This window comes from Mauremys reevesii, linkage group 4, assembly GCF_016161935.1.
Source record: "Mauremys reevesii isolate NIE-2019 linkage group 4, ASM1616193v1, whole genome shotgun sequence".
Classification (NCBI taxonomy): Eukaryota; Metazoa; Chordata; order Testudines; family Geoemydidae; genus Mauremys; species Mauremys reevesii.
Genome location: NC_052626.1, coordinates 20,860,774 through 20,876,106, shown reverse-complemented (window position 1 = coordinate 20,876,106; position 15,333 = coordinate 20,860,774). Strand labels below are relative to the sequence as shown.

Sequence of the window (15,333 nt, the reverse complement as noted above, 5' to 3'; positions counted from 1 at the left end):
CTTGAGGAGCTCGGTTTGTTTTCCTTAACCAAAAGAAGGATAAGAGGAGATATGATTACACTCTTTAAATATATCAGAGGGATAAATACCAGGGAAGGAGAGGAATTATTTCAGCTCAGTGCTAATGTGGACACGAGGACAAATGGATATAAATTGTCAGTCAGGAAATTCAGGCTTGAAATTAGACGAAGGTTTCTAACCATCAGGGAGTGCAATACTGGAACAGCCTACCGAGGGAAACAGTGGAAGAAGGACCTCCATGACTTTAAGATTAAGCTAGATAAGTTTATGGAGGAGATGGTATGATAGGATAACGGGCTTAGTCAATAGGTCAATTAAGTGCCACACTGGTAAATAGTACAATGGGTCAATGGTATGATATAACCTTTTCCAGAGGGTTTGGCTGGAGAGTCTTGCCCGCATGCTCGGGGTTCAGCTGACCTCCATATTTGGGGTCGGGAAGGAATTTTCCTCCAGGGAAGATTGGCAATGGCCCTGGAGGTTTTTCGCCTTCCTCCGAAGCATGGGGCAGGGGTCGCTTGCTAGGGAGTGGGTGGATCGGCTTATGTGGCCTGCATCTTGCAGGAGGTCAGACTAGATGATCATAATGGTCCCTTCTGATCTTGAATTCTATGATTCTATGATTCTATGACAGATGGACTCACATCCCCACATTCAGTTCTTGATCCAGATTTTGCATCCCTCAGAGTGTGGTTCCAGGATTTTGGTTCAAGCCAATCTCCTATTAGCAAATAAAATGAGCAGAGGTATGTATTGATGTTACACTTACTAGCCTCAAAACCTTGTCAGCCATGTGAGCCAAAACAATATGAAAAATTAACCACAGATTTTAGTGCTCTTTTAAGATTTGTCTCCACTGGGGCATTTTATTGTGTTTGTTTGCAATCAAGTTAGATAACATGATGCTGACCATGACAGCAGTTAGCTCAGACCAGCACAAATCATGGGACCAGGGCTTCATTGTGGTTGGCCAACTTAATTTGCCTGGTCTACAGTGATTACTAAGTCATGGTCGGTATTGCGTTGACTATTTGCATTTACAGCATATTCAAACATGATCACATTTTGTAATGAAGGTAAAGTCATCAAAGGGTTTGCTGCCTCAACTACCAGCATATTATGTAGAAGAGTAAATACAACAGGTAAGCCCATCTGTAAAAAAAAATATCCTATTCATCTCGCCATTTGCCTTTTTGTGTTTTTTCCCTTTACTTCTCTTGGCTGTTACATTTGCTGGAACCTGCAACGCTGACTCACGTGAGCTCTGACTACAATACTAAAGGCAGGGGTTTCAAAAAGCACTCAGCGCTGGCCCAACTCTGTTCCCACAAAACTCAGTGTTGAAACCCCACCCTTCAATTAACAGGTGCCTTATAGAAATAGCAAGACAGATCAAGCATCGGATTTCAGAGGGGCTACTGATGAGAGCAAGCACTACTTGTGTGGGTAAGTTCTGCAGGGTAGGGTCTTTAGTTCTTAGTGTAATTACTGATTTGCACATAATGTTCTGAATCACCATTTGTGGGGGATTTGTTTTCATCCTTGCAAGGTTCCTTAGCCTGGTGGGATGTACGCTATGATACAATGTGTAGTAATTCTGAAACTGAACTGCATTTGTATTGAAAAACTGAGAGCCTGTAATCATCGCTTTAGAAAAAAGGTGAATTGCTTTTTAGAAAACGATGGGTAAAAAAAAAAAAAAAAAAAAGGAAGGTGGGAGGATTTGTATGGGGAAGTGTGAAAAGGCTGGAGGTTTTTAGTCTTTCAAAGCCTGATAAAGATTAAGGCCAATTCAAAAAGGAGTGTTTTACGGGTCAAATAAAAGGAAATAAGTGACATTTCTCTGTGATGTGGCACAAAAGTAATCACCATGAGACCAGACAAATTTTTCAGTGTCAGTTTAGCAGATAAAGCCAGAGAGAAAATTAAAATGCAGGAGATAAAAAGTCCACTAGCTACAGAGGCAATGCAAAGCTGGATTCATTGTTTATCCTTCAATTTCATCAGGCTGGTGAAGAAATTTGTATTTGGATTTAAAATAAGATTTATCATCCAATCACTGCTCTTCTGAAACACATTTTTAGTGTAGATTTGTACATATCTTACAAATTCCCTGCTCCCCCCCCCCAAAAAAAATGTTCCAACAGAAAGAATCTGAGAGGCTTGATTGAAAAGATGATGATACAGAAAAATGAAAGAGGAGCCTTTGAGCTTTGCTAATGTTGGCTTTCCTGCATTTGTCTGCACCAGCTTGCATCTGAAGTGTCTCTACTAGAAATGGGCTACACCAGCTTTGCAGGGGTTCGGAGCCTGCACTCAGATGGATCTGAATTTTGAAGGCTGGATTAATTTTCAGTTTCTCTTGTTTTCTGCAAAGCTTTAACTGTAAAGAAACTTTTACAAATTATAAGTAGCAAAAAAGAACCTATCTCCAACCTCATGCACCCACACCCTCCCACCCACAGTCTAGCCTGCTCTCAGTGTTAATTACGCATCCTCTCTAAGATTTTCAGCTGGGCATTAATTCACTTCCCTCTGAGTTCAGCTCCATCTGCATATTGTTATATTTTGTTATGCCACCTCCAATTCTTCAGCTCTACTATCTTGTAGGAAAGGGAGAAACTGGCTGTCTTGCCATTGGAAAGGTTTGTGGTGCTGTTTTGGAAACTAGGATATGGGGTTTTGAATGGCCAGGTATCTGGGAGGTTTGGAATCTCACAATCTTGACACATGGGAGTGGGTGGGTGGGAGGGTCATCATCTCCTAAGAGCCTACGTTAACAGCAATAGCAAGCGAGCAGGGTCTTCTAGCACAAAGCTCCATAGAAACAGACAGGAGGCACAGGCACAGCTACTGCAGCTCCACTCTTTCTGCAGCACGTTTCTGCACTTCAATCTGCTCCCTTCAAAAACCAGTTACTATCTGGTTCACTGAAAGAGATAACGAGTAAGCAGTTCCGAGAACACTGCAACAGCCAAGAGCCTGTCTTTAGTAGCCCCGGAGTACCCACGGGTCGCACCTATGGGGTTTTGGGCTGGGGATGCTGTGTGGCGTGGCATGGGCCCGCCACACAAGGGGAAGAGGCACGCTGGCAGCACAGGGCCGGGCAGGCCACTGTGCATCTGGCAACTGCCGATTTGTAAATAGTGCCCGCGCGCTGGGCCAGGCGGAGGGGGGCCGCCTCTGCCATGCCAGGCCCCTGGCTGGCCTCTTGCTCTGGGGACTGACATCCCCACGCCATGCTCCATTGTTTCCATAGGGGCCCACAAATATGTTTGGCACCGGGACAACAAAAGGTTAATCCGGCCCTGCCGGGTCCCTCCACATGCCCAGGGTGGGGGTGGGGGGGCATAGAACAGCCTCCAGACAATGTCCCTGGCTCCCCCGGCAGATGGAGGGTCCAGGGCTCCCTACCACTGCCTGGGCTCCCTGACTAGGCTCCAGCCGCTGGGCTGGTCAGGGGGTGGGGCCTTGGAGAGAAGAGGAGGGGCAGGGATGGACCCGTGGCAAAAAGTGGATAGGCCAGGCCAGTCCACATTCAAAAAGTGGGAGGGTCATGGCCTCCTGGTCCCCCCCATTCCAGCGCCCCTGATTCCAGCCCAGAGTCCAATACTGAACAACTAGGTCTGCTCCTTTACCTGTGCTGCGGATTTCCTGGGCCACTTCCTACAGCCTCTTCCATCCCCCTCCAGGTATCTCTGTCTCTTCCCTGCTTTAGCCAGGGTCTCTCAGGCTTCTCTGCCTGGAGAGCTTTCCTGTCTCTTTCCTGCTGAGCATCCTACCTGCAGGGCCGGCTCTAGGCACCAGCAAACCAAGCACGTGCTTGGGGCGGCACATTTTCAGGGGCGGCATTCCAGCCATCTTTTTTTTTTTTTGCTTTGGGCGGCAAAAGCCTAGAGCCAGCCCTGGCAGCAGCAGCGGGTCGTGCATGGGGGGGTTCCCTGGGGCCACTGCGGTTAGCGCCAGGGGCGGCTCCAGGCCCCAGCACGCCAAGCGCGTGCTTGGGGCGGCATGCCACGGGGGGCGCTCTGCCGGTCGCCGGGAGGGCGGCAGGCAGCGCCGGTGGACCTCCCGCAGGCATGCCTGCAGGAGGTCCACCAAAGCCGTGGGACCAGCGGACCCTCAGCAGGCACGCCTGCGGGAGGTCCACCGGAGCCGCGGGACCGGCGACTGGCAGAGCGCCCCCGCGGCGTGCCGCCCTGCTTGGGGCAGCGAAATGTGTAGAGCCGCCCCTGGTTAGTGCCATGGGGGAGCAGCGCCCACACCTTGTGGCTGGACCGGGCAGGCTCCAAACGGGGGACACTCGGGTTGGGGGCCACCCCGTGGGGCACACGGAGCCACTTGCAGGTGCCTCAGGGCAGCCACCCCCCAGTGCCGCAGCCGGGGCTGAGTGAAGTGGCCCGAGTCTCCCAGGGACTGTGGCAGGGTGGCCAGAAGCAGCAGCAGCAGCGGGACCATAGAGGGCGAGGAGCTGCTGTGAGGGTATCCGCTCCCTCTGGGGCTACCCTGCCCCGGCTCCTCAGCCCCCTGCCGGGGCGGTCCCCCGGCTCTACCCTCCCAGGTCCTGGACAGTCCTGGAGGCAGGAACCCTGGCTGCAGGGACCTGGGCTGAGGCACGGCCTGGGAGCCCCGCTGCTTACCCCAACCCTGCCAGCGCCGGACCAGCTGGAGGCGAGGGGGGAGCGGGTGGAGTCAGCACTGGTGGGGGGGATCCCAGGGCTGGAGCGGCAGGGGGTGGTGGGGGAAGAGAGAGCCCAGGGCTGGGGCGGCAGGGGTTGCGGGGGGGGTGGGGAGGGCACTGGTGGTGGGGGTGAGAGGCCAGGGCTGGGGTGGAGGGCAGCCAAAAAATGTTTTGCTTGAAGTGGCAAAAACCCTAGAGCCAGCCCTGCCTACCTGGCTCTCTCTCCAGCTTTATCACCACTTAACCCTGACTCCCCTCTTTAGGGCAGCCACCTTCTATTCTTTGTGGGGAACTGCTGATTCCCCTCCAGGGAGCTCGTTATTCTGTAATCAGGCTGGGTTAGCCCCAGGCTCTCCAGCTCCCGGGGGCACGCCAGCCTGTTACACAGTGCAGCACAATCACAAAGTGAAGGGTGACAAAAAAGGCACACGAGAAGGGGGAAATGTTCACAGAAATAGTTAATACAGGGAAAGACTTTTTCCATGTGCTCCTTTACTATGTACTAATATATAGTTTACACTAGCCAACAGGACAAGGCTCCCTGAGATAGTTATCTAGGCTCCAGGTCCCACCATGCTCCGGTACCAATATCTCCACTGTAACACCAAAGAGCTCTTTAGTAAAGAAGTTGTTGCATATTTACTAGCCCTAATATACACTTTTACTTTCAGTAACTCGATGCTTGGGGCAATCCAGAGGAGGACAAGGACAGAGAGAGAGTGACAGAGATCAGTAAGAACTAGACAAAACCTGAATTCCTTTGAATTTCCAAGGTGGAGAAGGGAAGGTCTAGACTCACTTTCAAACCCGCGGGTCTGAACCTACCCTCTGCCAGAGTTTTGCTTCAGGTCAGAGAAAAGAGAGTGTGGCTGGATTTGGCCACAGTTTTGCAAGAACAAAGTGTGAGATTTTGCACTATCAAATCCAAACCCAAGTGTAAACCCTACCTCTGATCATGCCTGGAACACAAATCCCAGCGCTGACGCTAATGGAAATCCAGACACCATCTCCTTGGCTCATCTCTAATAAAAACAAATCCACACTAACACATGTAACAATTCAATTCAAGCACTGCCTAGTTACATTTGCAACACTAGCCTTCTTTGCCTTTTTCTCCTCGGGAAATCTGATGTCTACTCTTCCTTAAATGGCCCGATTGAGAATGCAAATACCATCTTTATCCATATTCCCCTTAGCCTGGTTTTGTGCTGTATATTCTGAATGCCTGCATTATGCATCAGTAGAGGAAATAATTGTTGAGTTATGTTGAACTATGGATTATAGTAGAGAAAGGAGGACAGACCCTTGTGTCTGTGTGTCAGTTTTTATTGTGCTTATGAAGGCAAAGCCTGTTTATAATGCTCAGGTTCTTCAGTCTTTAGTTTATGCTGTGCATGTAGGGTATGGCACTGAAAGTACACGATTTAATTGTTAGCTGAATATTTTAGTACAAAGTGCAGAATGCTACCACCTGGTGGAAGGAAAACCAATGGAAACTAGCGAATCCCATTAAAAAGGCCGAGGATTCAGATTTTATTCTAGGACCAAGTAAGTGCTGGGTGCTCCGCCTCCGTGTAGCCTCAGGCCAGCTGTTAAGATGCCTAAATATAGAGTTAAGTGCCTGTCTATAGGCACCCAGGTTTGAAAATCAGGAGTCTCCAATCTGGTGCTTAGACCACCTGGTGCTGTCTCCCTACTAGGATTGTTAAGAAGGGCTTCCTGGAATTTTTAATGTGTACATTCATTAGATGCTAATGGATGTAGCTGGATGGGAGGGGAAAATACAACCACTGCCTAGAGTCTCTGAGAGACTTTTTTTTTTAAAAAATTCAGCTTTCACATGTATTTTTTTCAAGAGACAGTGGCAGGGGGAGGGGCAGACTGCACCCGTGTGTGAGTGATTCATTGAGTTCCTGTCACTTCTTTAAATCAAATTAAAGTCTCTGAAAAGGGAAATTGCCTGTTAATGCTCCTGTAATTAGGGCTCCATTATAGCCCCACACATTAAAAGGTTTCAAACACAACTATATAAATTCTCTCTAAGAATTTGGCAGAAGGTTTGTCCATTTTGAAACGGCTGGAAACAAACCCAAAATGTCAGCGGCTTCTCACGCTGGAGCACTTTTGGGCATTAGAAATTACAGGCCTGAGCCATTCAAACAGAAAGGTCAAATTCAGCCTTGGTGCAAACAAGAACAATTCCCATTGACTTCCCTGAGAATAGTATCCATGTGTGTTACTCTGTAGATGGATTGTGGAACCATTTAACACCAGCTGCAGGGGACGGTTCAAAGAAATAGAGTGCAAACTCCAAGAACCGCTCTACAATAAAGACATTCAACTGGCTACAGCCCCTAAAACATTCACAGAACATTCTGCATCCAACCACAAAATGATTTACAAGTGATCTACTAACCCCTTAGAACAAGCTGCCTTTCAACAGGTTTAATAACCACTTCAAACATAACCAATTCACTCTAACAAAGTTAATGCCATTGTGCATCCAGACAAGTTGAAAAGGTTCAGTCCTCCTGTTAATGCCTGACAGTACACCCGTGGCCTGGCCTGGTGAAAATAAACCAGAGTGCACTGCTCCTGAGAGTCATGCTGAGAACTGTGGGATAGGTACCCAGAAGGCATTGCAACACATGGACACAGGACAATTCAGCATGACTAGAGTGAGTGGGCTGAGCCATTTGTGTTTACAAGGGTTCATTTACAAACCCTCCCATTCTCAAGTATAGACAAGGTACCATTGACATGATAGACCGTTTGCTCCTTCCGGTCTGTGGCAGCTCATCAGGTGAGTTCTCTCTGTGCTGACAATCCTTACAAACATTCATTGATACAATAGATTGTGACAGCTTCAAAAGAGCCATTGTGGTTTATGGAGTCATTGATATGTGAATTAAACACTGACAGACACTAACTCTTCAAAAGGAGTCATTATTATCTCAGTAGCAATCTATTGATTTCAATGACAATATCTTCCATGAAACGCCAAAAATATGTATTTAAAAATAATGAGTACAAAAATATATATTTAAAGAATGCGAGTGATCAGCTTTGCAACCACATAAGGTGGGGAATTTACAGTGGTGGATTCTCATCCTTACTAGCAATGCAGCACTACAAATGGGCAAACTCTCCAGGACACAGACTCATAGACTTTAAGGTCAGAAGGGACCATCATGATCATCTAGTCTGACCTCCTGCACGCAGGGCCGGCGCGTCCATTTAGGCGACCTAGGCAGTCGCCTAGGGCACCAGGATTTGGCGGGGGGGGCGGCATTTTGCCGGCAGGGCGGCAGGCGGCTCCGGTGGTCCCGTGGCTCCGGTGGAGCATCCGCAGGCACGCCTGTGGCAGGTCCACTGGAGCCCTGGGACCAGTGGACCCTCTGCAGGGACGCCTGCGGGAGGTCCACTGGAGCCATGGGACTGGCGGCGAAATGGGTAGAGCCGGCCCTGCGCCTAAGGCGCCAAAAACCCTGGCGCCACTCCTGCCTGTGCGTTCCAGGCCACAGAACCTCATCCACCCACTCCTGCAATAGACCCCCTAACCTCTGGCTGAGTTACTGAAGTCCTCAACTCATGATTTAAAGACTTCAAGTTACAGAGAATCCACCATTTACACTAGTTTAAACCTTCAAATGCCGCATGCTGCAGAGGAAGGCGAAACCCACTCAGAGTTTCTGCCAATCTGACCCAGACACCTCCCATTCTAGTGTCCCATCACCAGCTATTGGAGATACGTGCTGCTAGCAGTCATGTGTATGCTATTGTCTGCCATCTCATCATCCCATCTCCTCCATAAACGTATCAAGCTCAGTAGGTTTTTTGCCCCCACTGCTCCCCTTAGAAGGCAAGATACTTAGGCTGCATTCAGTCTGACTTTTGGGGAAGTCACTCACCTCCGTTACTGTAGCATGAGACAGCTCACCTGGTGATATCTAGATGACCTAGTGGCAAGGATGCAAGTAGCTGGTGTACACTAGAGTTCTTCTCCTGGTGTAGATGATACAGTGGTAAAAACGGCAGTGCTCAGTATGCTCCCAGGATTGCTAGCACTGCTGGAACTATATTGGAGGGAGATCTCCCCAGAAGTGCCTAAACAGACAAGGCCTTCTAATCTTTCAGCCATCCTCTGTCCTACTTCAGTTCCTTCCTATCTTGACTCCATATCATGCCTTCCCCATACTGTTCTCTGATGTCTTCTCTTGTCACTCTTAGGGCCAGATCCTGCAAGTACTTATGTGTGTACCTTCCCTCACACAAGTAATCCCAGTGATTTCACCGACATTGTCCTACTTGTATGAGTAAAACTTACTCACATCCATAAATGTTTGGAGGACTATTGAAAACTCTTTGGAGCAGGGAGTATATCTTCCTTGATGTTCTGAAAAGCACCGGGTAGACCTGTGATGCTAGACAAATTGTTAATTAATAATATAAATACTAGTCTACACCTTGGTCCATCCCCTAAACCAAGCCTTGTATAAATCTGGAAAAACTCAGTCAGAGAAGGAGTCTGGTTCCTAAAAGGTGATTTTTTTTTTAAAGCTCCTTATACACCATGTGCTAAAAAGCAATTCAAGGCAGTCACAAGGGCTAGGAACCAGGAGATCTCAATTCCAGATCTCTGTATGTGACCATGGGCAAATCACTTAACCTCCCTGGGTCTCTACTTCCACCTCTATGAAGCCTGAAGAAGATCCTATTTTTGAAAGCCCATTGAGATAATCCAGCGAACGGTGCTGTCACACCTTTCACCGGATGATTGCAATGCACAGATCATCACAGTGTTATTGTTCTAAATACTAACACGGTAGGTTTAAAACACCATGTAGGTGCATAGATTTGACTAATCCGTTTCTTTACTAATATATTAACAAACAAACAAACAAAAGCCCTAATTTTTTTTTAAATAGAGCCAGTCTAAAAAAAATCTCGTAATAAAACTAATGTGTAGTGATACACCCTCCCCTCCCCCAGTAGATATCAATAGTATGTTTTTAGACCTGAAATATTTGCTGTTCTAAACCTTCAGGTATAAAAGACAAAAGATACTGCATGTATGCAGACAACTACCTATTTTGCCTCTGCACTGTTGGTATCACGTTGCGTTTACAGCTCTTAATTTTCATCTTCCAAGTGACACATTTGCAACAGTAGACATCTAGATACCGTGAAGTCTGCAGCAGGTGGGATGCCTTTGCTGAAGAAATTATTGCTCTTAGCAGCTTAATTTAAATAACAGAGCGGAAGAGATTTGCTTTCCTTACTCAACTCAAACTTTATTCTCGTCCCGAATTGCTGGCTCCAGCCGAGTAATAATCAGGCTGTGGTCACCTCTATGAAATAACCTTTTAGTGTCCACTGAAGCGCACAGTGTCTAGCTAATGTACCTGATTCTCCTCCCTCTGGCATGGGTGTAAATCAGGAGTAACCCCTTTGAAGTCAATGAAGCCACACCAGTAAAAAAAAAAAAACACCACCACCACAACAGCGCAAATGAGATGAGAATCAGCCCTAACATTTTTACAAAGCACACCGCAAGCCGCTGAGGGAAGTGCAATACATTCAGAAAATCTGCAAGTTCCGTGATGTGCAGAATGCATATGCTTTTAGATCCATTTCAGCAATTATTCAGATGGATGTAATGAAGGCACTTTACACAGTAGGATAGCAGCTTTCTTCTAAAATGTGTACACAATCACATTCAAATCTGTGGGGTGGTAGACGGGGAAGGGGTCATGGACTGCAACACTGGACTGGCTGGTATTTTAGCTACAAATGAGTGGTCTAGCAACAGCAAAACTCAAAGAGCTCATTTTTGTGCTAGCACATGAAAAGCAATCATAGTCCATTTACTCATCAACTAGCTGCTACTTAAAAACAAACATTATATGAAAGCACTCGGTGCTGCGAATAATGAGCCAGAGGAACACTTCCGTCAGCGGAGGTGACACAGCCCCAGTGGAGCTGGGGTTGGGCGAGTGCACTCAGCTTACAAAAGATTCGGGCCCAGATCCTCGAAGATATTTAGGTACCTAATTCCCAATAATGGGTATTTAGGCACCTAAATACCTTTGAGGATCTGGCCCTCAGTAACATTTATAGAGTAGCCGCAAGGGAGTGTTTTTATCCATTTATTTTAGGAGGATTGAGAGAGGCTTCACTATAATTGTACTAATCCAATTGCTAGTCGAGTTATTGGGAAAGTTGGTATGAAGTTTCTTTAATAAAAACAGGCTTGGCAAACCAAGTGCTCTGACCGGCTTGTGCTTGCCGTACTATAAAAGCTTATCCTTCATGATAAACCCCTTGTTAAAGCTGTAATGGAATGCCTTCCACAGCCATTGATCACTCAGCCTCCCCTCTCAGTGGAAGTTTTCTCATACTTTGACTCAGGTCACGGGGGTGGAATGGATCATTTCTTTATATATTTGGAAAGTTTGAAAACATTCCCTTTGGCCCCTGTTCAGTTAGCATATCACAGTGCTGGGTGGAGAGGAAGAGGAGCTATACTTACTTTGCTTAAGAAGTTTAAGGCTTTTGTGCATGGACAACTAACCCTCCCCTGTCCTCCAACAAAACCAGACCAAAAGAACACTGGCTACATTTTCAAACTCCACCTGGGAGTGACTTGATCAGGAGCACAGAAGGTTGGAATGCAGCGCAGGCATGCCTTACTACGAGATCTATGCTTGACCCATTAGACCATGTGCTTCCTCAAGCTATTACAGTGCTCCAAGGGTATCCTGAGGCCGCACTGGCTGCTCAGCAGAGAATTGACCGAAGTGCAAGCAGCTAACTACCCCCCAGGACAGAGCTAGTCTTTGAGCCCTTGGTGGCAGGCCTTCTGGCCCTCACTACCCACAGTCACTCACAAATTGCTGTAGGGGTGCCCCGCAAAACACTAGAGGGAATGGTAACCACAGATTTCACAGCCCACAAAGGCCAGAGTTGGGGACTGTGGATATCCGGTGAGATATTACTCGGCGGACTTTCAGCAGGAGGGATCGGGCAAGTCCGGGTTCACTTTTCAAGGCTGGGCCCACAACAGAAAGAACAACAGACTTGCTTTTTTGGTGGAGGAAAAATTGATGAGTTTAGCTGTGGAACTCCAGAGGCCGGCTAAAGTGCAGACTTCCCAGCCTCATCAGGAAGTAATTCTGATAAAGCCCAAGGCAAACCCTGCTGCTAAACAGCCACAAACTCTTCCCCTCTTTTGGAACCTTACAAACCCCTTTCATTTTTACGAAGCCTTTGCCGTTTGCTTCGATGCCACGCTCCGTCTGAAAGCGCTGACTTGTCTTTTGATGTAGGGATTGGGGACAGCACACATGCTCGGCCGGCCTATTCCCAACCAACCAGCTAATGCCTTCTGCAATGAGAGCCATATGACAGGGTGTGCCCAGAAAATGTGTGGCCAAGCGATTTTATTTTGTGGAAAATATTCAATATTTTAATACATCAAAAAACAAACAAACAGCCCCGGAAAAGGGAAGGCTACCGTGAGATACATTTCAGCCCCGGAAAAGGGAAGGCTACCGTAAGACCCTTTCCTCACAGACAAAGACCTACTCTGAAGTTTGCCTTTAAGGGTATGTCTACACTGCAGCCGGGAGTGTGCTCGAGCAGAGCTAATGCACTTTAAGCAGCACATATAGCGGGATGTAGCCTGGGCTGTGTCTGGGCTAACTGTCCGAGTAAGTCCAGCTGGGTTTGTACGCAGGCAGCTAGACCAAACTGCCACCCATGCTACCCCCAGCTACACTGCTCCTTTTAGTGTGTTAGCTCCCCTCGAGCTAGCGCCCGTCTGTCTACCCACACTGGGAAGCACGTGCCCAGCTGCAGTGTAGAGGTACCCGTAAGAGTGGCCTCCACGGCAATGAGAACTCGCCTGAATTCTCCCAAGCTGCTGATCTACCCCTTTGGGGGAAACCACTGTACAGTCAGAGCTGGAGTCAAACAAAACTAGTCTGTAATGGCTAAATCCTCTACCCTACAAGAATGATCTGATTCTAGACTCTGGAATTATACTTCTGTCTGTGGCCACGGAGGTGCCCCCAAACTAGCATCTGGCCCACAGCAGTGAAAAGGTTCTACCACCTTGCACTGGACTATGCCGTATCTCTGTTCAGTAGTGAACAGGCTGCATCTAGAATACTGAAAACAGCTCATTGCACCTTTTGAAAACAAAGGTCTTCCAGGAAGAAGAGGCTATTTTAGCAAAAGCATCGATGGCCCCAAAGATCTTGCAAATGCAGAATAGGTAAAGAATCGTGTTCATCCATGTTTTGTGGTTTTGCCCTCTTGATATGGTATTTCCAAAGTGCCTGAATCCCTGTTTTCACACATTCCAACCGTTTAAGTTCCCAAGTCTTGCACTTTATGGCTGTTTCTCACATAGTCCGTCGGTTCAACGATGACATTTTCATGCTCTCTGTTTTAGAGAGAAAGAGAGATGTGCATGAATGCGTGCGCGTAAGATTGATTAAAATGAGAGAGTCATTGCACTGGGACAATCCCATTCTCTCGGCTGCTGAAGCTTGGACCAGTGGCACACAGGCTGTTACAACTGGAGGCTTCTTTAGCTGCAGTGAATAGCTAGGACTTCTATAGTGCCCCGTCGTGCCTTTCACCTTCCACAATGCATTGCTGCACAGAACAGTCTTTGTGTGCTTGGGAGGGCAATCGCTAAATCACCATCAGTGTCCACACTTCCAGTTACCCTCAGCTGGTTTAGCCTGCCTGCCGAGGCAATTCACCGGGGTGTGGCCGCTGTCGCAAACTTACAGCTACTTGGAGCCACAGGTGAGAGCTGGGTGTACACTGAGGACCCGAGAGAGGAAAGCATCACTCAAGGCGTGCGGCAGTTCGAATCAGCCAAAAATACTACCTCTCCCGTGCCCCCCATATGCCCCATGGCTGTTTATTGCAAGATTAAAAGAGGGGGAAAAGCACTAAAGTAGCAGTCAACCTTCCCCACTGTCCAGGGAGAGTAAGTGCAAACACTGAATGTCTCAAAGAACCCTCCGTGCTCTAACAAGTTTGTGACATCTCATTTCCGATGCCCCCATCCCTCTTTCCTTCTGCCATGTTATGCAACAGCAGCAAACAATGACTGCATAACCACGTCTGGACTTTGCACACCCTGGACCTCTCCCAACAGGAAGCTCTTCAAAAGCTCCACATTGTACAGGTCACGGGTCTGACAGAAATGTGCGGCATCCGTTTATTGCAGGGAACAAAGGCCAGCAGTTGTTGGGGGACAGAAGGTGGGACAATGGGCAGATTTACTAACTGGATTGTAATCTGGAGCACAGATTAGAGTGCAGACTGAGTTTTTCTTTGTAAGGATCACACTGGGGTCAGAAGCTACACACAGCAAAGAAAATCCATTACACTTTCTAAAGCTTTCGTTGGCCACTGTTAACACTGCTCTCTCTCATTGCAATGAAACTTGTGCAAGAAGGCGAAGGTCACATCTCTCTCTCCTGCTTTTCATACCCTGCTCAGCAACGTGAGCGGTGAGAATTTGACACAGTAACTAGAGCCAGAGTAATGATTCTGCCTCTCAACATGCTGGAAGCCACTCTGCTCTGGCTGCTCATTTGTGCCTTGTCTTGCAAACACTGATGAAGTGCTTAACTTTATGCATTCAACTTTATTTACTGGAAAAATAAGGTTTTGGGATTAATGGCCTTGACTAGGAATTGGAAAATCTAGGTTTGCCACAAATTTCCTGTGACACCTTGGGAAAGGCATTGGAATGTGCCTCAGTTTCCTTACATGTAAAATGGGAGTAATAATACAGTGTAGAACCTCAGAGTTACAAACACCAGAGTTACGAATTGACCAGTCAACCTCATTTGGAACCCAGACGTATACAATCAGGCAGCAGCAGAGACAAAAAAAAATAACAACAACAACAACAACAAAGTAGAGTACTGTGTCAAACGTAAACTACTAAAAAAAAAGGGAATGCAGCATTTTTCTGCATTTATGAATTTATGATGGACTTCAAAACAGCTGGGAGCCATTGTACACCAGCCTTATACCAACAGCCTCTCTATTCTAGGGAGAAGCACATTTCTTCATCCCACAGGTAGTACTATGGGTGTTTGTGAAATTCTTTGGAGGTTAGCTCTGTGTGAAGCAGAACATAGCAGATGGCTTGTAGGGGTTATAGTGAGTGCTGGTTAACACAAAATTCAGTCAATAAACCTGCTTTTCCAATGGAAAATAGGGTTTTTGACAAAAACAAGTTTTTCTGCAGAAAATTAATTTGTCATAAAAGCAACTCCCAAGCCCCCAAATATTTTGATTCAGAAATAGTGCCACCGTGCTTCATGGGAGTTGTAGTTTGTTTTCCTCATATCCCCATTCTCCTCTATGGGCGGGGCTCCCCAACTAAACTACAGCATGTACCATGGCCAGGGACTTCAGTGATGCACTAATCAAGAGGGGACACCCTGGTTCATCATGGGAGATGTAGTCTGACCAGGGAGCCCGGTCTGTAGAGCGATTAGGCGCACGAGGCACCCCGACTACAACTCTCATAAGGTATTATGGCAGCATTTCCGAATTTAAGTATTTCAGCTTTTGGATGAAATATTTCATTT

General features: G+C 47.3%; 1 long non-coding RNA gene across 1 annotated transcript; it reads left to right on the top strand.

Moving 5' to 3' along the window:
* Positions 1 to 687: 687 nt before the first annotated feature.
* LOC120403261 lies at positions 688 to 5,737 on the top strand. The gene is made up of 3 exons (XR_005597507.1): positions 688 to 767; positions 1,388 to 1,467; positions 5,374 to 5,737. It is a non-coding gene; the product is annotated as an uncharacterized LOC120403261 (long non-coding RNA).
* Positions 5,738 to 15,333: the final 9,596 nt, after the last annotated feature.